Genomic DNA, 23,421 nt, shown 5'->3' on the forward strand with positions numbered 1-23,421 from the left:
GTTGATTTAGACTCATAGTGACCCCATGTGACAAAGTAGAACTGCCACATTGGGTATCCTAGGCTGTAATCTTAATGGAAGCAGATTACCAGGTCTTTCTTCCAGGGAACCACTGGGTGGGTTTGAGCCTCCAAACTTTTGTTTAGCAGCCAAGGGCTTAATGGAAAATACCTAAACACACATACTCTAAGAGCCATTGACTGAAACATCAGGCCTCATGCAACCTTCAGACACCTTGAGATTTTTGAGAAGGTTGACTTTTAAGTCAGCGCAACATAATTTTAGAATGGGCGTGGCCTCAAGTTTGGCACCAAAACCTGGTGCAGTTGAGCCGAATCTGACTCATAGTGACCCTCTAGGGCACTGTGGAACTGCCCCATAGGGTTTCCAAGGAGAGCCTGGTGGATTTGAGCTGCCGACCTTTTGGTTAGCAGCAGTAGCTGTTAACCACTATACCACCAAGGTTTCCAGTTTGGTCCCACAAATCCATAATTAATCCAAAAATATAATTATAGTTGTGCCAGGGAAATCAAAACAGTTTATATAGTGGTAAATGTGATGGATTCTTTTATATATAATGAAATGTAAATGTCATTTTGTAAATAGCTTGCAATGACTTCAAATACCTGTTTATTTTTACAACTTACTACTTCCTCTTTCCACCTGGAATAAATGCTCTTTGAAACTGGTGTCCAAATTTATGTTAACCAAGATGGAACCTTAAGGCTTGGGCCCAACTCACTCGCATTTCTCTGAACAAAACTTCAGCAGCAGCTCTGATCATCAACTGTGGTTACATCTGTAGACTGTAGCTTGGTGACATTTCTACCCCTCCCTGTGGACATCAGAACATTTTGGCAGATGGCCATTCCATCAAGCACCAGAGAATCCCTGGGAGGGGTGTGGCTGTCATGAGTAAACCCATAATATCAAAATCTGCAACCGTAAGTGTGCAGTAAAAATCTCGTTTTCCTATATAAGAATCTAGGAAGCTCTAAAAGTCCCTGTAATTAATACCCTGAGGATGATACAATATCAAATTTTTTATTTGTTCATATCATTTATTATGTGTAAATAATTTGAACAGAAAAAGCCCTGTTACGACCAAAACAACATTTCTGAGGGAAAAAAAAAAAAGCGTTCCTTAACAACCATGGGCACTTAACATTTATTATTGAACTTCAGGGTTTAGAATGAGTTCCTGGAGAAATCTGAAGCCAAAACTATTCTTTGCAATATTTGTGCATAAAGTCCTTTAGTTTTACCTTTAGTCAATCGCTATGGAGGAGGTTAATTGTCAAATAGTGAAACCAGTACATGTTTAGATATGGAACATGGTGCATTCTAGCAAATGGAGTGGTATTCTGAGTGATAATGTGTCACAAAAACAGTGACACTGAAAACTGGTTGAGCTCCAAGTCCAAACACTGGGGAAAGAATACATATGCCAACGCCAGATTAATGCCAGAAATATAATATCCTAGCTCAGGACAAATTAAGATTCAGAAATAATCCAAGAGAAGGAGATGCCAAGACTTAGCAAAAGTGAGAACCAGAGCCAGGGCCTTTAGGGTGGTCCAAGATGAGCCAAGTGGAATGGATGAAGGAGGAATGTGGAAGGAATTCAGGGAACTTTTTCTTGTCCTTATTAACCCCTCTTCCTCTGCTTTTACCAGTTTCCCCTATTAAAAATAATACTCTGAGAGCCTATACTTGTTGTTATTGGGTGCTCTCAAGTCGGGTACTGACTCATAGCAATGCTATGTACAACAGAACGAAACACCACCCAGTCATGTGCCATCATAATCCTTGTTATGCTTGGGCCCATTGTTGCAGCCACTGTGTCAATCCATCTCATTGAGGGTCTTCCTCTTTTTCACTGACCATCTACTTTTCCAAGTCTTTCTCCAGGGACTGGTCCCTCCTGATAACATGTCCAGAATATGTGAGACTAAGTCTCGCCAGCCTTGCTTCTAAGGAGCATCCTGACTATACTTTTTCTAAGACAGATCTGTTCGTTCTTTTGGCAGTCCATGGTATATTCAATGTTCTTCTCTAACACCATAATTCAAAGGTGTCAATTCTTCTTCAGTCTTACTTGTTCATTGCCCAGCTTTCACATGCATATGAGATGATTGAAAATACCATGGCTTGGGTCAAGCACACCTTAGTCCTTAAAGTGACATCTTTGCTTTTTAACACTTTGAAGAGATCTTTTGCAGCAGATTTGCCCACTGCAATGAATGGTTAGATTTCTTGACTGCTGCTTCCATGGGCGTTGAATGTGTATCCAAGTAAAATGAAATCTCTGACCACTGCAACCTTCCATCCTTTTATCATGATGTTGCTTATCGATCCAGTTGTGAGGATTTTGGTTTTCTTTATGTTGAGGTGTAATCCGTATTGAAGGCTGTGGTCTTTGATCTTCATCAGTGGTGTTTCAAGTCCTCTTCACTTGCAGCAAGCGTTATCAATAACACTCTGAGAGCCTGTACTTAGTTTTCCTCATCTGTGATTTTATTCTTAGTACAAAAGTTTCCATAAATCAAGTTACATTTTAATTAATTAAATGTAATTATTTGAATAAATGAATAAGGAGTTGATAAAAGTATACCAACTGAGCAAAAGGGCATAATCATTTTTTTAGCTATGTATTTGGTCAAATCTTCTTACATAATTTTGTCAATATGGATTCTCAGCAGACTATGGGAGGAGTCCCGGAATATACCTTTTACAGCACTGAGGATCTTTTCTTAATCTTGAGCAATCTAATAAATTAGAAAAAAAAAAGAAAATATTTTTGTTTAATATTTATTTCTTTATGAAATGCAAGGCAAAATGTTTCATGTTGATAGCTTTTCTTCTTTGTCCCTTTATCCTTTTTTTTTTTTCCTTTGAGATATATCTTCATTTGAGTTCTCAAGAAGTCAGTCATGTTGCTACAAGACCAGGATGTGAGAACAAACAATAATTTGGTTAATGTGCCCTGGTGGTGCAAAGGTTAAGTGCTTGGCTGCTAACTGAAAGGTTGGCTCTTCCGACTCACCCAGTGGTACTGTGGGAGAAAGACCTGGAGATTTGCTTCTGTGAAGATTAAAAAAATTCATTCCCTTTGGGTCAATTCTGACTCATAGCGACCCTATAGGACAGGGTAGAACTTCTCCAGTGGGTTTTCAAGGCTATAAATCTTTATGGATGAAGACAGTCACATCTTTCTCCCACAGAGTGGCTGGTAGGTTTGAACTGCCAACTACTTCACCACCAGGGCTACTTCTCTAAAGATTACAGTCAAGAAAACCCTATGGGGCAGTCCTATTCTGACACATGGGTTCCTATGAGTCAGAATTGACTGGACAGCATCCAACAACAACAACAACAATTTGGTTGGTAGTCCTGGCATAACACTGGTTATAGAGTGGGGAAGTGAGACATTGGGGCATAGGGTGGAAAAGATAACCCCTCAAGTGTGTATTTCTCAACAGATTATCAGCACAAGTACATGGAGCTGAACTCCATTATGGAATTGAGAAATTCAGAGTCAGCCTACCCATAGAGAAGGGATCAAGGATAGTTACACACTCCCGTTAGTCCTTGGGAATGTTGAGGGAAGTGACTTTTATTCCCTGGCACTTCCAGCTACCAGGTGGACCAGAGAAAGCCCTTGGACAAAGAGATGCAGGTGCTGCCAATTGGAAATTATCTTTCACCTAAATGGTGTTGACTGGGAGAATAGGGAAGGCAACAACAATGTCAGGCTTAAAGTAGGCTTTTTTCTTCCTCATCAATGTATAAAAGCATTTTAGTTCTGAAGTTTACTAATTTTCATTATTTTTCTGACAAAGAACTTTTGTAGCTTATACTTGATCTTGTAATTTTTATGAATTTTTAAATATACACATTTTTCTCTTATATGTTGTCCATTGCCTTTCCCCTTTAAGACTTTTGTCTCCTAGAGATCCATTAGATTCATCATAATATTTAAGATTATGTTTTTGATATTTAGTTTTATAATTCATTTGGAACTCATAAAGTAGAAGTGAGAGTATATTTTATTTTCAAAATACTCAGAGAACTCAGCCAACACCGTTTTGTAATAATATATCTATTCCCCATTGTGTTGAGATAATTTTAGGTCTTCCCTCATCATAACTTTCCAATTGTTGTTTGCTACTGTTGCCGAAATTTGTTATTAGTGCCTGAAGTTCTACATGACATTTAAAATGATTTTGTCAATATAAAGTGTCATTGAGATTTTGCTTATCATTGCTCCCTTCAGATATTACACTTATGCCATCACTTAGTAGGAACTGCATTCTTTATGGTATCTATTCTTTTTCATCCCCACATAACCTTGTCTTCTTTTATGACTCTTCGTAAAGTTGTGAAACTTCCTTCTATATTTTTCTAAGTTTGTACCTGTTCTTTTCCATGTCATATTTCTGTAACTTTTATTCATGAGATCTTTTTGGGTTAAAGCAAGAGGCAGGAATGCTTGTAGAATGCTTTGAGAAGAGATGGGGAGGAAGAGAGCATGATGTGTCTCTTGGATATTATCTTCGGTGTTATGAAGAGGAGAGGTGTAGTAGAAATTGAAGGAATTGTTCCCAAGGGTAGTTGTGAGACAAGAGCCCTCAGGCAGAAATGTTTGATCCTTAGAGACAAAATGCAACTGAGACGGGGCAGAATGTGTGTGAAATCTAGGGATTTGTGTAAAATCCAATGCCTAGCTGACCCCTGTGAAGTGAAGACTCCTGGGAATTAGCAGCTAAAAGGTCTACTGCTTTCAGGACAGTGTCTGTGGCGTGGACATCAGTACGTTGTGAAAGACGCCTATCTTAGTTATCTAGTGCTGCTATAGCAGAAATACCACAAGTGGATGACTTTAACAAACTCAAATTTATTTTTTTACAGTTTAGGAGGTTAAACAAAAAAACCAAACCCATTGCCTAGTTGAATTTATTCTGACTCATAGTGACCATAAAGGACAGAGTAGAACTGCCCCATGGGGTTTCCAAGGACTGCCCGGTGGATTTGAACTGCCAACCTTTTGGTTAGCAGCCATAGCTTTTAACCACTATGACACCAGGGTTTCCATTTAGAAGTCACAACTCAAGGCGCCAGCTTTAGGGGAAAGCTTTCTTTCTCTGTCGGCTGTGGGGGAAGGTTCTTGTTCCTTGGTTTCGTTGGTGATCTTCATGTGGTGAGGGATCTACCACCCCCTCTCTCTGCTTGCTTCTCCATGCCTAATCTGCTCCTTTATATCTCAGAGGTGATTTGACTTAAAACACACCCTACACTAATACGGCCTCTTAACAAAGAAAACTCATTTTCGAAGGGGATTATAATCACAGGTATAAAACCAAAAACCAAACCCGTTGCTGCTGAGTTGATTCCCACTCCTAACGACCTTATAGGACACAGTAGAACTGTCCCATAGGATTTCCAAGGAGCAGCTGGTGGATTTGAACTGCTGACCTTTTGGTTAGCAACCATAGCTCTTAAACACTCCACCACCAGGGCTCCATCACCACAGATGTAGAGGTTAGAATTTATAACATATATTTTTGGGGGACACAATTCAATCCATAACAACACCCAAAAAGAGGAGCACAGGGAGTGGAGCCTATAATTGGCTTCAAGAAGGGTGTCAACGAACATGGTTGCAGGAATTAGATGAATATGCTGAAGCAGCAGGGGTTGAATGGATGCAGAGAAGGATGACTAATAAAAGGGGGGAGTTTTTTTTTTTTTCTATACAGTTACATGCATAGTTATTTTTTTCTTGGGAGTTGTATGAACAGTATTTATCATGTCCTTAAAGGGATGCACATACGAAAAAAGATTAAGAATCTCTGGTCTAAAGCAGCTCTCTAACCAGGCATAACAAGATAATGGCCTGTCTGCTCTCCTTCGAGGGGTATTTTAAAGGTCCCTGCCCGCACCAAGAGAAACTGTCTCCTTTTTTCCTTCCTGCTCAAAGTTTTCCTGCCCTTCTATTCACAGGAAAAAAAATGGGAGGAGAATGACCACAACCAAGCTAGTTGGATCACACTAAAATCAAAATTAAAGCTCATTAATAAAAATCTTCCAAGAGAAGGGCATTCAATTATATTCAATTCAATTCAACAAATATTTACTGGATAACGAGTAGGTACCAGAAGGAGCGTTGGAGGCCCGGTGGTTAAACACTTGGCTGCTAACCAAAAGATCGGTGGTTCGAACCCACCAGCGGCTCCATGGGAGAAAGGTGTGGTGGTCTGCTTCCAAAAAAGTTACACCCTTGAAAACCCTATGAGGCAGTTCTACTCTGTCTTAGAGAGTTGCTGGGAGTCGTAATCAACTCGACAATGGATTTTTTGGTTTTAGTAGGTACCAGCTACTCAGCTAGGAATGGTCTATGATTTTTTTTTCTTAATATTCTTTGGAAAAAAACTTTCCCTTTCAGTATTGATCAGGGATGGGGATGGTAACACAAACCTTATATTTCTATATACAATATTCCTTAGCAACTCTCTAGCAACCTTCAAATGAGTAATCTTTCACTGATGCAGTGCACAGAACGAAATTTTAAGAAAAAAAATCTTCTTTCTTTGGCCAATAACCTTTTAATTTTAAGTGTTTTACAGGAGGGGATAAAGTTTCACATCAAGGTTTAAATTATTCATTATCAAGTCTTCCTTCCCACTATTATATCTAGCATAATATTGTGAACAATAAATGTCAGTAGAATTAAATTTCATTAAATACAGCAAGTCTGGGAAAATCTATGAGAAGTGTTATTCTTTCCTTGTGTGGCAGGCAGAATAACGATACCCCAAAATGTCCATGTACTAATTGTCAGAACTTGTTACATGGTAAGGGTGAATTAAGGTTGTAGATGTAATTAAGTTTGCTAATCACTGGACCTTAAAAAAAACTGGATTATATAACATTATCTGCATGGACCCAATATCATCACAACGGTCCTTAAATGGAGAAAAGAGGGGGGAGGTAAAGTGTCAGAGTGATGAGATGTGAAAAAGATCAATCAGCCATTGGTAACTTAGAAGATGGAAGGGGGCCTGGAGCTAAGGAATGCAGGAAGCCACTAGAAAATGGAAAAGGCAAAAGCCAGATTCTTCCCTAGAGCCTCCAGAAAGGAACAAAGCCCTGCTCACACCTTGATTTTAGCCCAGTGTACCGTTTTGGACTTTTGACCTCCAGATGTGTTACCTAATACTTTTGTGTCATTTTACCAAAAATCCATTGCCGTAGAGTTGATTCCAACTCATAGCGACCCTATAGGACAGAGTAGATCTGCCCCATAGAATTTCCAAGGAGCACCTAGTGGATTCAAACTGCCAGCATTTTGGTTAGCAGCTGTAGCACTTAACCACTACACCACCAGGGTTTCCTGTGTTGTTTTAAGCCACTAAATTTTTGGCTGTTTGTTACAGCAGCTACACAAAACTAATACACTTTGTGTAAAATTAAATCTTCTTTTGAGGTTCCTGTTATCATTTTCTCTCCTTTGCCTTATACATGGTATTTATATAATCTCTAATTGTTCCGTCTCATTAACTGAAGATTCAGTTGCCTGGGTAGACTCTTGCCATATACCTGGGACATTTTAACATTCGTGTTTATGAGCCATCAACCACAATAGCCTTGACCACTATTTTCACACTTTCCTCCCTTCCTCTCTGCTCAGTCACTGAAACAAGCAAACGATATGAAAAACAGCCTGATACTTAACATCTCCTTTTTCTGTTGCCATATCTTTCTCTCACTGAGATTCTGGAGAGCGTCAGCTACTCATGGCAGAGTTGTTTCCCTTGTGGTTCATTTGGCTTTCTCCATTATTTATTTTTCATTATTCTTCAAGCTATCTGGCACCTTTCACCACACATACACCTACTCAGATCGATTTCTCTCACTCAAGCCATTAATGATGTCCCAAAGTCAGCATTTATAGCACGCTGCTGAATATAATTATTCATTCCCTCCTTCTTAAAGCTCGACTTCCCTGATTTCTATGAAGTGTTACTTGTATCTCTTTACCTTCTTTCCTCCCTCTTGTGGTCCTTTTCCACTCTCTGCTTTTTAACTGAGCTGCTACCAGCAATTGGAGTCCCTGGGGTTACAAACTGTTAATGCACTCAGTTGCTAACTGAAAGGTTGGGGGTCCAACCCAGAGGTGCCTCAGATGAAAGTCCTGGCCATCTACTTCCAAAAAACCAGCCATTGAAAGCCATGTGGAGCACAATTTTACTCTGATACACGTGGGGTCACCATGAGTCCAAATTGACTTGATGGCAACTGAAACAGGGAGTATCAACAACCACCTCTGCCTTCATCAGACATACTCTTCTGGGTAATACTTTCCACTTCTATAATTTTAACCATCCATTTTTTATGACAGCAATCCCCTAATACATACCTCTACCCCATATCTTTTCTCTGCACTTCATACTTTACTTTTTACCTGAATAACACAGGAGATTTCTCATTCTAAAGTATCAAAACGGAATTCTTCTTTCTCCCCAAACCTATTTGCCTTTCTCTATTAAGCAAAATCCATCCAGGTAAGGAGCCTAGAAGTTGTTTTTGCATTTTCCCTCTTCTTTAATATCCCAATCAATGGCCAATCAATTACCAAGCTCTAAATATTTCTGAAATCTATGAACATCTTTTACTTAGGCCAGAATCATTTTTACCAGAATTATTGCACAGTTTCCACACTGGTCTTTCTGCTATTCTTTCCCTTCTCCCCAGCTCCTGCCTCCACACAGCTGCCAGGGTGTTCTAGTTAAAATATAAATATTTTATGGCATTGCGTCCGTGTTGAAAAGGCTCAGTGACTCTGCATGGCCTACATGATGAAGCCTAAGATTTGAGCATATCAAAAAGACTCTTCCTGGCCTGGGGTCTGGTTTCTTTTTCCCTACCACATCTTAACTCAAACACAGTGTGCCCACAACACTGAATGGCCTGCAAGCCCCATTCACACCAGGCTTATTCTCATCTCTTTACATTCATGCAAACTTTTCCCTCTGCCTAGAGTCCCTCTTCCCTTATTCATTTGAATGGCTCCTTCATGCCAAAGTTCATTCATGTCCAGAATGAATACTCCCAGCCTCCCATGTGTGTCAGAACTACGTGCCGTAGGGTTTTCAATGGCTGTGTTTTTGGAAGTAGATTGCCAAGACTTTCTTCCAGGGTACGTTTGAGTAGACTTGAACCTCCAGCCTTTAGGTTAACAGTCAAGTACGTTAACTGTTTGCATCCTCAGGGACTCCAATTGCTGGTAGGGCTCCCTGGGCTCCCACTGCCCTGGGTGCATGTCTCTATTATGCCACTCATTCCACTGTTTTGAAATCCTTCATTTACCTGTATGCCTTATAGAATGAAGAGCAAGAACATATTGTATTACAAATGTAGCATGTCTAGCACAGAGCTTGGGATGCCCTGTACACTTGGTAATTGTTGGTTGTACTTGACATTGGACTACTGAAATGCAATAAACCCATTGAACCATTGCTGTTGAGTTGATTCCAACTCATAGTAACCCTATAAGACAGATTACAACTGCCCCATAGGGTTTCCAGGGGGCAGCTGATGGGTTCAAACTGCTGACCTCTTGGTTAGCTGAGCTCTTAACCACTGCACCACCATAGCTCCCCTGTGATAAGCCTCACTGAACTCTCTATGGCCAGAATCCTTGATAAATGTTGTACACTAATGCGTGTCATATGAATGAAGGTATTATTCCTGTGGCTTCTAATACATGAAAAAGAAACAAAGGGAGAAAGGAAAGAAATGAGGGAGGGAGGAAGGAAGGAATAGCAAACAATGAGCTTTTTCATTGATTCCCTCCATAAACTAGAAATAAAAGTGGAGGCAGGGTTAAGACCAGGATGAATATGAAGAAGCAGATAAGAGGAGGACACTGAGGACTAAGTCTGACACCATTTTGCTCAAGGCTGATCTTACACCTGAGAGCTGGTGCCAAATGTTCTAAGCAATGACTTGTCCTTATTAATCATTGTGAGTCCTGGGCCAAGGTCTTTTGCTGTTTCAACCATCGCCCAGCAGAGGGTGTGACAGAGCAAAGGCGCTGGTTGACAACACTCATTTAGAAAACCTTGCTTTCTTTCCCAATGACCTTCTGTCTCTCCAAGCAATGACCTATTGTTGGGGGAGTTTCTGTTCTTGATTATGCTGTTTACTGCCTTATGATAACATATTCACTGCAGTTTTGGTTTTTTTGTTTGTTTGTTTTTGGCTGCTCTGTGTCAAAACAGACCAAAATATGGATGAGATTCTCCTGATAAGGCTAAAGACCCAAGGGCTATTACATATTAAACTTATTAGAAAGCCAAGGATGAATGGCATGTACAAAACTTTATATATAAAACCATTTCTGCTTGAACTTCATAGAGTAATGGATATATGTGAATATTCTGAGCTCTCTTTCAGTCCCCCTTCCCAGGCACTCTGTCATTGCTGGTTCACGAGTCAGCCAGCCTCTTAAATCACCATATGCTTTTAGCGTCATTTCCAGTCTGCAGTACTGCAAACAACTCAGTTGAGTTGTCAGAGAAGACTGATCTGGACGTAATATCACTTGCAAATGATTTATTCCATAAAGGCCATAAAAATGCCTTTTGAGCTGCTAAGCTTATTATTCCTGTAGTAAACAATGGTGTAAAGAGAGCTCTTTTAATTTGTTCACGGTGCGAGAAGCGTCAAGGGGAAGTCATATTACGTTTAACATCCTTAGCACTATCAGATGACGAATAAAGACAATGGCAGGGAAAAAAAAAGCAAAAACCACTTGAATTAAGTGATTAAAAATAATCTCATTGTGAAGATACAGTGTTGAAGATAAATAGATAGGAAGCAAAAATGCAGATGAAACTAATCTCTTTCCATTTCCCTCATTTCCCCGAAATGCGTTTTTGTTTAGTTTTGCTTTGTTAGACTGGTATTATCCTGGGTAGCCTAAATGAAGCTACACGCAGTTCCTCTGAGGTATTGCTCTACAGAAAAGAGAAAGGGCCTTTCAAGAGAAATGAACAGAAGACCACCTTCCAGCGTTTCTCAGTGAAGCGCTGTTGGTGTTTTGGGTAGGACAGTGCTTTATTGAGAGTGTCCAGGTCTCTCATTCCTGGACATTTAGCATCCCAGTTTCCTACCCTTTGAATATCAGGAGCATGCTGTAGGCACCTTGAGAAGCAACTATATATGTGTCCAAATACATCTTTGAGGATACAGAATGGCCCCCACCCAAGGAACGCCACTTGGAAATGTCTCATTCTACATGTTTTCATTCTGAAAGTTTATCAGGGCTTATTATCTAATACCCCTGACAAACATGGGGATGGAAGGTTTGCAGAGATGGAAGGACTTGAAATAACATATGTAAAGAGGCAGACACCATGTAGGCATCTTGTAAACGATGGTTAATATTGTTGCAGGAATCGCTGGATAGCGTAAATGTCTAAATGCTCACTACTAGCCAAAAGACTGGTGGTTCAAACCCACACAGAGATGCCTTGGAAGACAGACCTGGTGATGTGTATCTGAAAAGTCATGTGCCTGATGCTGTTGAGTTGATTCTGACTCATAGCGACGTTACAGGACAGAGTAGAACTACCCCACAGGGTTTCCAAGGAACGGCTGGTGGATTTGAACTGTTGACATTTTGGTTAGCAGCCGAGCTCTTAACCACTGCACCACCACAGGATGAATATATTGTTTGAACTTCAACTAAAATACGCTGACTTTATTGCACTTTAAATTCTGATGAATATTCCCCTGCAATTTCTGGTTAATCTCATATGTTTCACATACTCGTGTTTTTAACACAATTTGATTCCCAGACATGTTTGTACACTCACATTATCTAATAGCATTTTACACCCTTTGTGAGTTTTTTTCCTAAATGTATTTATTTATGATTATGACTCCCACATCTATTGCTATTTGTTACATATTTTAGGTTTTTTTTTTTCATTCTTGGACATAAATCCATCCGTTCAGTGCCTAACCATATTTACATTTAGCTGAATGCCTACCGCCACAGGCTAGAATATTTATTCATAGGCTTGAGGAACTAAAATGTCTAGTAATCAGGTCATTTAGGTAGAAGTTATAGGTCTAACATAAAAAGAAATAAGAAAATGCATGTGGGTGAAATTCTCAATTGAGTGTAAATATATCTTTTTCCAGAGTCAGTTGAGTCTCTGGGCATTTTTAAAACTGATGCTTTTTGTTTCAATTACTTTTAAATCAGGGAATATTCAATAGCATAGCACTTTCTGGTAAAGTGAATTAAAACCATTCCCTGAGATACAAGGGATCTCATTACTGGGAGGAAGAAGAGAGAGCAAGAAACATAGTGAATAACCTAACTTTCAATCCTGTTTAATCTACAATCCTAACAGCTGGTGGATTCAAAAAGCTGGCCTTTTGGTTAGCAGCCAAACACCTAACCACTGAGCCACCAGGGCACCTCTAGGCTAAATTAGCACATTTCAAATTTTCTAAACCATAAAATGAAAAAAAAGATGGGTGGTTCAGAGAAATCTGGCTTAACAATGCAACAGCTCCCCAGCTGTTACCTAGAGTCTCTTTCCAGTGTGAAACACTGATTTGACAGCGGTTCTTCACCCGAAGAGACCATCTTAACCCAGTGCTGTCGAGTCGATTCTGACTCATAGCAACCCTGTAGAACAGATTAAAAAAAAAAAAAAATCCAAGAAATCCAAAGAAGCCAATCATGGTGAAATCTGATCTCTCGGGGCCCTATTTGGTCTTCAAAACAAAGGGACTAGTGTGGCCCTAAAATAAAGCTCTGGGGTCAGACAGCACGGGGATCAAATCCTTGTTGTTGTTAGCTGCTATCGAATCAGCCTCTGACTCATGGTGCCCCATGCATAGCAGAATGAAATGCTGCCTGGTCCTATGCCATCCTCATGATAGGACCATTGTGATCTATAGGGTTTTCCTTGGCTGATTTTAAGAGGTAGATCTCCAGACCTTTCTTCTTAGTCCATCTTAGTTTGCCAGAGGAACGAACATATCTGTCTTGGAAGAAGTACAGCCAGAATGGTCCTTAGGAGCAAGGGTGGTGTGGCTTTATCTCACGCATTTTGCATATGTAACTGGGGGGACCAGTCCCTGAAGAAGGACATCATGCTCACTAAAGTAGAGGGTCAACAAAAAAGAAGGCCCTCAAGGAGACTGACTGACACCATGGCTACAACAATGGGCTCACACATAGAAATGATCGCGAGGATGGCACAGGACAGGGCAGTGTTTTGTTCTGTTGTACATTGGGTTGCTACCAATTGGAACCAACTTGACAGCACCTGACAAAACAAATATATTTGTTGCAGGGCAAGGCTTCCCAGTTTGGGGCTAAGCCCTGCCTAGGTTCTTACCTTTTTCTGACCAAGAATGACCAGTAGAGGCTCAGAGGTCCCACATTAACAGAGGTTTATTAGTGACAGAAAGAAAGCAAAAGGCTCGTAAAGGGAGAGAGGGAGAGGGGTTTCCACCTATGCTAACCTCCAGTCTCTCGTGAACAAAGGATTTTCTAGGGTTTATAAAAGGTTTTCTTTATTCATTAGATGGGTGGAGACTTTCAGGAGAAGGGGAAGGATTATGCAAATAAATGTGCACACAGAATTCAAGATAGATTTCCTCGCAGAGTTTGTCGGAACTAAGTTGGAGTCTGTCGCGAGGGCTGCTGGGGTGTTGAACAGGACTTATTCTGGGATGTTGTGCATGTGTGATGTCTCTGGATCCTGGTTCAAGTACCAGCAAGGGATTGATGCTCATGATTATCTCATGTGGAAGGTCATTCATAGGTTACCTTGATTTTTACTGTACATGCTCTTCTGCTGGTGGGGGACCTGAAAAACAACTCCAGAGGGTTATCAGTAATTTATAGCTGGTCAAGCATGTAGGGTTAGGAAATATGGCCCCTTATCTTGTCTAAGCACCTAGTTTGTTAATCACAAGTAGTCCTCCAATGCCAGCAGTAAAATTTATATGGTGGTCTGCACCTAGTTTTAAATTCCAAGAATACTAAGTCAGAGGTTATTTAATTCAGCCAGCCCGATCTCTTGCCTGTCTCATATTTCTAAAATTTCTAGGAAGGTGTAGGAGAAGTTGGGGTTTTGAGATGTGATAGCAATTAAAAACTAAAGTTTAGGTGAAAAATATTTATCAATAACCCTAAAATGATTACCTAAAGTAGAACATAAACATCTCTTATTATAACTGTGACAAAAGAGGAAAATAAAGGTGGCAGGCATCTTCTACAACGTGGCATCCTCAGCTGGCCTAGCTGGCGCCACCTGATCTACCCCATAGGCATGTTAGATAAAATACTACAACAACAAATCTAAATCCGTATCCATATCTATATCCACGGTTAAGTCTGTGTCTCTGTACCCTTATATTAACATCCATACCTAAATCTAGATCTACAATTTGTAGCAGAAGCTTCTTTTTAGATACTCATGTTGTTGTTGTTAGGTGCTGTTGAGTTGGTTCTGACCCATAACAACCCTATGCATAACAGAACAAAGCACTACAGGGTCCTGTGCCAGTCTCACAATCATCACTATGTCACAATCACTGTGTCAATCCATCTCATTGAGGGTCTTCCTCTCTTTTGCTGATCCTGTACTTTACCAAGGATGATGCCCTTCTCTAGGGACTGGTCCCTCCTGGCAGCACTTGATTGTGCTCATGAGCCTATATATAGACGAAAAGGCAGTCGTTCGAACAGAACAAGGGGATACTGTGCGGTTTAAAATCAGGAAAGATGCGTGTCAGGATGTATCCTTTCACCATATTTATTCAATCTGTATGCTGAGCAAATAATCTGAGAAGCTCGACTATATGAAGAAGAACAGGATTGGAGAAGACTCGTTAACAACCTGTGATATGCTGCTATAGATATTCATATATTCATTAAATTATCTGCCACTCTCTTTTAATGTTTTAAATATTTTCTAACAAATAAAAGTAAAGGGAAACAATAAAAATTTATTTGGAGATAACATTCGTTATAAATCAAATGGCATTTTTAAATTAAACAAACGTGTTTGAAGTCAAAGGAAAAAAAGAAAAAGCCCCATGTGAGCTAGAGCTGATAATATCTCAGCAGTTTAGTGGGGCTTTAGTTCTGGATATGGACCTGTTGTGGGGAATGATTCTAATGCCCTCTGAGAGTAGGAGATAGAGCCAGGGGTCAGAAGGAGATGATGAAACTGAATCTGAGCTTGAAACCTTGAATTTTTGCCCCATGTACTGAGAGAGCAGTAGCAAAACCCAGCCTACCAGCCTATGGAGGTGGCAAGGAAGCTGCATCTACATGGAACTTTGAGTGGCCAGTCTAATGTGCAGGTGTCATCCAAATTTACACAGTGGTTAAAAGCATAGCCACTAACCAAAAGGCCAGCAGTTCAAACCCACCAGCCACTCATTGGAAACCCAATGGAGCAGTTCTACTCTGTCCTATAGGGTTGGTATGGCTTGAGATCAACTCAAGGGTAACAGCTTTTTTTTTTTTTAATGCATCATGAGCTGAGAAATATAAGTAAAAACTTTCAGAATGACTGAAACCTCTAGGGTCTCAATAAAAATACACAAACACTCAGGGCAGATCATTTGTAACTGAAGGTACACAGTCCCACTGAGGAACTCTGAGAAACTCTGTGAAACACACCTCTGAGTTATTCCACCTAAGGAACAAGGCGACTGAGTTTAAAGTTTGCTTGTAGGTATCTTATGTCTCTGGCACTTCTGGATTGCTCTGTGTACTAGCTGAGTGTACAGAAAAAAAATATCTCCAGTCAGAAAAAGTGTGTTCGGTCAGAAATCAGAGGGTGTTTTCAGTAAGCAATCTTCAGGCAAGAAGACATGAGAGCTCCGATGATAACAGCAGGTCATCGACAACTTCCCCTGCAATGACCATATTAAGCAGTCTAAGTGAGGCAAAGTTGTACTCATCATCCTAAATGTTATATTGATTGTTTTCAATTATTTGGACATTATACTATTTAAATTAGTTATGTTTATAAATGGCCAAAGGCAATAATAAAAAAAAGAAAAAATAATAATAATATCACATCTCCTAATGGCTTTTTTAATGGCTAATAGAGAATTCTTTCAGCAGGGTTTTCACACCTACTCTATAAAAAGAAACATGTATAATTCCAAACAGATTAACCAAATGGAATCCAGCCAGTTTTCAGGAATGAGTACAGTCATGCACATGAATAGGGGTTTTAGGTGTTTATTTTGATGTGTTTCCTCAACAAGAAGGCATGGTTTGACATTATCATTCAACCATCATGCAACCCTACCTTCTGCCTTTTTTGTGTATTTTCAGAGTCCAAGAATCTCATTTCTGGAAGGTAACTAGAAACGGATATTGGAAAACCAACTGGATGAACCTCATGATTAATTGTGGTCCATGGGCTAATTATAGTGACAAATGTGAGACAGCCTCTGGCTGGGCATCACACAGATGTGAAGACATAGAAAAGAGACACTTGTGATCCTGAAAATCTCTTAGGCGGTATGCCTGAGGCCCTTGCCCTAACCTAGTACTGAAAAAAAAAAAAAAAAAAGTACTGAGAGATATGAAATTTGACATGTAGTTACTATGATTTACAACTGGGAACACCACCATTCATTTTTCACTTTTTCTACTGCTAAGGAAGTCAAAACTCTTGATTAGAAAGTCAAAACTGTTGGTTAAACATACCTAAGTTCACATAGGTTAAACTATCCCTGAGACTTTTAAAAAAATAGAAAATTTTAGCTTTTATCAGCATAGTTTTTTAAAAACCACAGTGTAAGAAAATCATTTTTACTATTACATAGTCATCTGTATTCAATACATTGCCTTTGAACATTGAGAAAGCATTATCAGTATCTGACTTGGACATTTTGGGGTGCCACATTTGTCAAGGGAGGAGAACATGGCAGTTGGTTTGTGAAAGCATCTACAAGCATCATTTGTCTTGCCTTCCTTGCTCACAGGATAAGGTATACCACCACCCCTCTTCCGCATGTCAGGACTTTCACAATCTGCACCCAAGTTCTCTCAACTTCTTGGCTCCCAGCACTCTCTGCCTCTCCTTCTGTTATATTCCTAATTGGACTCAATAATTTCCTTGCAGTTTTATGGTTTTCAATTCTCCCTATATTTGCCTATGCTGGTCCCTTTGCCTGAACTTCCCTTTCTATCAGTCTTCATCTGGAAAACACAGTCTACCTCAAGATTAAGCTCAGACATCACCTCCTCTATGAAGTCCGACATCTTCCATTCTTCATGATTACTTCCTTCCTAGGCCCCCTAGTCACACTTATGACCTCTCTCAAACTTGCTCTTTTAAGTGACTTGTCAACCTGATCACCTCTCCCATTAAATTATCAGCTCCTTGAAAGATGGGGTCATCATATATTTCTAACTGCTCTTCACCACCAACCCCTGAGTCTGGCACACTTTAGAAAACAATTGACTGTTCGTAGATGATGTGAGGAACCCAAAGGATGTGGAAAAGCTGTATCAGACCCACTTCAGACAGCAACAGACATAAGAGAAATAAGACTACATGTTTATTAAAATTTTAACGTGTGGTTGACATTGCATTAGGTGCTTCACCTATGAAGCAAAATAAGCCTTGCAATATTAATATATTTTCTTTTATTTTCACCATGTCTTGCACTATTTCTTCTTTCCCCAGTTGATAAGCAACATTCACTTTGCTTTGAGGAGACTTAGAATCATCACAGAAAAAGAAGTATGGGGGAAGAAACTGTTCAGTTGTTAAAACTTCCAAAGTAGGCTGTTAGGCCCCATAACAGGAATAATCATTCTGAAAGCCAAAGTTTCATTTGAGATATATTATTATTTATTTTTTTAATTAATTTTATTAAGCTTCAAGTGAACGTTTAGAAATCCAATCAGTCTGTCACATATAAGTTTACATACATCTTTCTCCGTACTCCCACTTGCGCTTCCCCTATTGAGTCAACCCTTTCAGTCTCTCCTTTCGTGACAATTTTGCCAGCTTCCCTCTCTCTCTATCCTCCCATCCCCCCTCCAGACAAGAGTTGCCAACACAATCTAAAGTGTCCACCTGATATAATTAGCTCACTCTTCATCAGCATCTCTTCCCCCCTCCCCCCCCCCCCCCCCCCCGCTGAGCAGTCCCTTTCATGTCTGATGAGTTGTCTTCGGGGATGGTTCCTGTCCTGTGCCAACAGAAGGTCTGGGGAGCATGGCCGCCGGGATTCCTCCAGTCTCAGTCAGACCATTAAGTTTGGTCTTTTTATGAGAATTTGGGGTCTGCATCCCACTGATCTCCTGCTCCCTCAGGAGTTCTCTGTTGTGCTCCCTGTCAGGGCAGTCATCGATTGTGGCCAGGCACCAACTAGTTCTTCTGGTCTCAGGATGATGTAGGTCTCTGGTTCATGTGGCCCTTTCTGTCTCTTGGGCTCTTAGTTGTCGTGTGACCTTGGTGTTCTTCATTTTCCTTTGCTCCAGGTGGGTTGAGACCAATTGATGCATCTTAGATGGTCGCTTGTTAGCATTTAAGACCCCAGACGCCACATTTCAAAGTGGGATGCAGAATGTTTTCATAATAGAATTATTTTGCCAATTGACTTAGAAGTCCCCTCAAACCATGTTCCCCAGACCCCCGCCCCTGCTCCGCTGACCTTTGAAGCATTCATTTTATCCCAGAAACTTCTTTGCTTTTGGTCCAGTCCAATTGAGCTGACCTTCCATGTACTGAGTGTTGTCTTTCCCTTCACCTAAAGCAGTTCTTATCTACTGATTAATTCAATAAAAAACCCTCTCCCTCCCTCCCTCCCTCCCTCCCCCCTTCGTAAACACAAAAGTATATGTTCTTCTCAGTTTTTACTATTTCTCAAGATCTTATAATAGTGGTCTTATACAATATTTGTCCTTTTGCCTCTGACTAATTTCGCTCAGCATAATGCCTTCCAGGTTCCTCCATGTTATGAAATGTTTCACAGATTCGTCACTGTTCTTTATCGATGCGTAGTATTCCATTGTGTGAATATACCACAATTTATTTACCCATTCATCCGTTGATGGACACCTTGGTTGCTTCCAACTTTTTGCTATTGTAAACAGAGCTGCAATAAACATGGGTGTGCATATATCTGTTTGTATGAAGGCTCTTGTATCTCTAGGGTATATTCCGAGGAGTGGGATTTCTGGGTTGTATGGTAGTTCTATTTCTAACTGTTTAAGATAATGCCAGATAGATTTCCAAAGTGGTTGTCCCATTTTACATTCCCACCAGCAGTGTATAAGAGTTCCAATCTCTCCGCAGCCTCTCCAACATTTATTATTTTGTGTTTTTTGGATTAATGCCAGCCTTTTCGGTGTGAGATGGAATCTCATCGTAGTTTTAATTTGCATTTCTCTAATGGCTAATGATCGAGAGCATTTTCTCATGTATCTGTTGGCTGCCTGAATATCTTCTTTAGTGAAATGTGTGTTCATATCCTTTGCCCACTTCTTGATTGGGTTGTTTGTCTTTTTGTGGTTGAATTTTCATAGAATCATGTAGATTTTAGAGATCAGGCACTGGTCTGAGATGTCATAGCTGAAAATTCTTTCCCAGTCTGTAGGTGGTCTTTTTACTCTTTTGGTGAAGTCTTTAGATGAGCATAGGTGTTTGATTTTTAGGAGCTCCCAGTTATCGGGTTTCTCTTCATCATTTTTGGTAATGTTTTGTATTCCGTTTATGCCCTGTATTAGGGCTCCTAGGGTTGTCCCTATTTTTTCTTCCATGATCTTTATCATTTTAGTCTTTATGTTTAGGTCTTTGATCCACTTGGAGTTAGTTTTTGTGCATGGTGTGAGGTATGGGTCCTGTTTCATTCTTTTGCAAATGGATATCCAGTTATGCCAGCACCATTTGTTAAAAAGACTATCTTTTCCCCAGTTAACCGACACTGGTCCTTTGTCAAATATCAGCTGCTCATACGTGGATGAATTTATATCTGGGTTCTCAATTCTGTTCCATTGGTCTATGTGCCTATTGTACCAGAACCAGGCTGTTTTGACTACTGTGGCTGTATAATAGCTTCTGAAATCAGGTAGAGTGAGGCCTCCCACTTTCTTCTTCTTTTTCAGTAATGCTTTGCTTATCTGGGGCTTCTTTCCCTTGCATATGAAATTGGTGATTTGTTTCTCTATCCCCTTAAAATATGACATTGGCATTTGGATCGGAATTGCGTTATATGTATAGATGGCTTTTGGAAGAATAGACATTTTTACTATGTTAAGTCTTCCTATCCATGAGCAAGGTATGTTTTTCCACTTAAGTATGTCCTTTTTAATTTCTTGTAGTAGAGCTTTGTAGTTTCCTTTGTATAGGTCTTTTACATCCTTGGTAAGATTTATTCCTAAGTATTTTATCTTCTTGGGGGCTACTGTGAATGGTATTGATTTGGTTATTTCCTCTTCGGTGTTCTTTTTGTTGATGTAGAGGAATCCAAGTGATTTTTGTATGTTTATTTTATAACCTGAGACTCTGCCAAACTCTTCTATTAGTTTCAGTAGTTTTCTGGAGGATTCCTTAGGGTTTTCTGTGTATAAGATCATGTCATCTGCAAATAGTGATAACTTTACTTCCTCCTTGCCAACCCGGATACCTTTTATTTCTTTGTCTAGCCTAATTGCCCTGGCTAGGAATTCAAGTACGATGTTGAATAAGAGCGGTGATAAAGGGCATCCTTGTCTGGTTCCTGTTCTCAAAGGAAATGCTTTCAGGTTCTCTCCATTTAGAGTGATATTGGCTGTTGGCTTTGCATAGATGCCCTTTATTATGTTGAGGAATTTTCCTTCAATTCCTATTTTGGTGAGAGTTTTTATCATAAATGGGTGTTGGACTTTGTCAAATGCCTTTTCTGCATCAATTGATAAGATCATGTGGTTTTTATCTTTTGTTTTATTTATGTGATAGATTACATTAATGGTTTTTCTGATATTAAACCAGCCTTGCATACCTGGTATAAATCCCACTTGATCATGGTGAATTATTTTTTTGATGTGTTGTTGGATTCTATTGGCTAGAATTTTGTTGAGGATTTTTGCATCAATGTTCATGAGGGATATAGGTCTATAATTTTCTTTTTTTGTAAAGTCTTTACCTGGTTTTGGTATCAGGGAGATGGTAGCTTCATAGAATGAGTTGGGTAGTATTCCGTCATTTCCTATGCTTTGAAATACCTTCAGTAGTAGTGGTGTTAACTCTTCTCTGAAAGTTTGGTAAAACTCTGCAGTGAAGCCGTCCGGGCCAGGGCTTTTTTTTGTTGGGAGTTTTTTGATTATCGTTTCAATCTCTTTTTTTGTTATGGGTCTATTTAGTTGTTCTACTTCTGAATGTGTTAGTTTAGGTAGGTAGTGTTTTTCCAAGAATTCATCCATTTCTTCTAGGTTTTCAATTTTGTTAGAGTACAATTTTTCGTAGTAATCTGAAATGATTCTTTTAATTTCATTTGGTTCTGTTGTGATGTGGTCCTTCTCATTTCTTATTCGGGTTATTTGTTTCCTGTATTTCTTTAGTCAGTCTAGCCAATAGTTTATCAATGTTGTTAATTTTTTCAAAGAACCAGCTTTTGGCTTTGTTAATTCTTTCAATTGTTTTTCTGTTCTCTAATTCATTTAGTTCAGCTCTAATTTTTATTATTTGTTTTCTTCTGGTGCCTGATGGGTTCTTTTGTTGCTCACTTTCTATTTGTTCAAGTTGTAGGGACAGTTCTCTGCTTTTGGCTCTTTCTTCTTTTTGTATGTGTGCATTTATAGATATAAATTGGACTCTGAGCACTGCTTTTGCTGTGTCCCAGAGGTTTTGATAGGAAGTATTTTCATTCTTGTTGCATTCTATGAATTTCCTTATTCCCTCCTTGATGTCTTGTATAACCCAGTCTTTTTCAGCAGGGTATTGTTCGGTTTCCAAGTATTTGATTTCTTTTCCCTAGTTTTTCTGTTATTGATTTCTAGTTTTATTGCCTTGTGGTCTGAGAAGATGCTTTGTAATATTTCGATGTTTTGGACTCTGCAAAGGTTTGTTTTATGACCTAATATGTGGTCTATTCTAGAGAATGTTCCATGTGCACTAGAAAAAAAAGTATACTTTGGAGCAGTTGGGTGGAGAGTTCTGTATAAGTCAATGAGGTCAAGTTGGTCGATTGTTGTAAGTAGGTCTTCCGTGTCTCTATTGAGCTTCTTACTGGATGTCCTGTCCTTCTCCGAAAGTGGTGTGTTGAAGTCTCCTACTATAATTGTGGAGGTGTCTATCTCACTTTTCAATTCTGTTAAAATTTGATTTATGTATCTTGCAGCCCTGTCATTGGGCGCATAAATATTTAATATGGTTATGTCTTCCTGATCAATTGTCCCTTTTATCATTATATAGTGTCCTTCTTTATCCTTTGTGATGGATTTAAGTCTAAAGTCTATTTTGTCAGAAATTAATATTGCTACTCCTCTTCTTTTTTGCTTATTGTTTGCTTGATATATTTTTTTCCATCCTTTGAGTTTTAGTTTGTTTGTGTCTCTAAGTCGAAGGTGTGTCTCTTGTAGGCAGCATATAGATGGATCGTGTTCCTTTATCCAGTCCGTGACTCTCTGTCTCTTTATTGGTGCATTTAGTCCATTTACATTCAGCGTAATTATAGATAAATAAGTTTTTAGTGCTGTCATTTTGATGCCTTTTCATGTGTGTTGTTGGCCATTTCATTTTTCCACATACTTTTTTGTGCTGAGACGTTTTTCTTAGTAAATTGTGAGATCCTCATTTTCATAGTGTTTGACTTTATGTTAGTTGAGTCGTTACGTTTTTCTTGGCTTTTATCTTGAGTTATGGAGTTGTTATACCTCTTTGTGGTTACCTTATTATTTACCCCTATTTTTCTAAGTAAAACCCTAACTTGTATTGTTCTATATCGCCTTGTATCACTCTCCATCTGGCAGTTCAATGCCTCCTGTATTTAGTCCCTCTTTTTGATTATTGTGATCTTTTACCTATTGACTTCCATGGTTCCCTGTTATGTGTATTTTTTTTTTTTAATTATTCTTAATTTGTTTTTGTGATTTCCCTATTTGAGTTGATATCAGGACGTTCTGTTTTGTGACCTTGTGTTGTGCTGGTATCTGATATTATTGGTTTTCTGACCAAAAAATATCCTTTAGTATTTCTTGTAGCTTTGGTTTGGTTTTTGCAAATTCTCTAAACTTGTGTTTATCTGTAAATATCTTAATTTTGCCTTCATGTTTCAGAGAAAGTTTTGCTGGATATATGATCCTTGGCTGGCAGTTTTTCTCCTTCAGTGCTCTGTATATGTCGTCCCATTCCCTTCTTGCCT

The sequence above is a fragment of the Elephas maximus genome, chromosome 6 (genome assembly GCF_024166365.1).
Source record: "Elephas maximus indicus isolate mEleMax1 chromosome 6, mEleMax1 primary haplotype, whole genome shotgun sequence".
In the NCBI taxonomy this organism is placed as follows: domain Eukaryota; kingdom Metazoa; phylum Chordata; class Mammalia; order Proboscidea; family Elephantidae; genus Elephas; species Elephas maximus.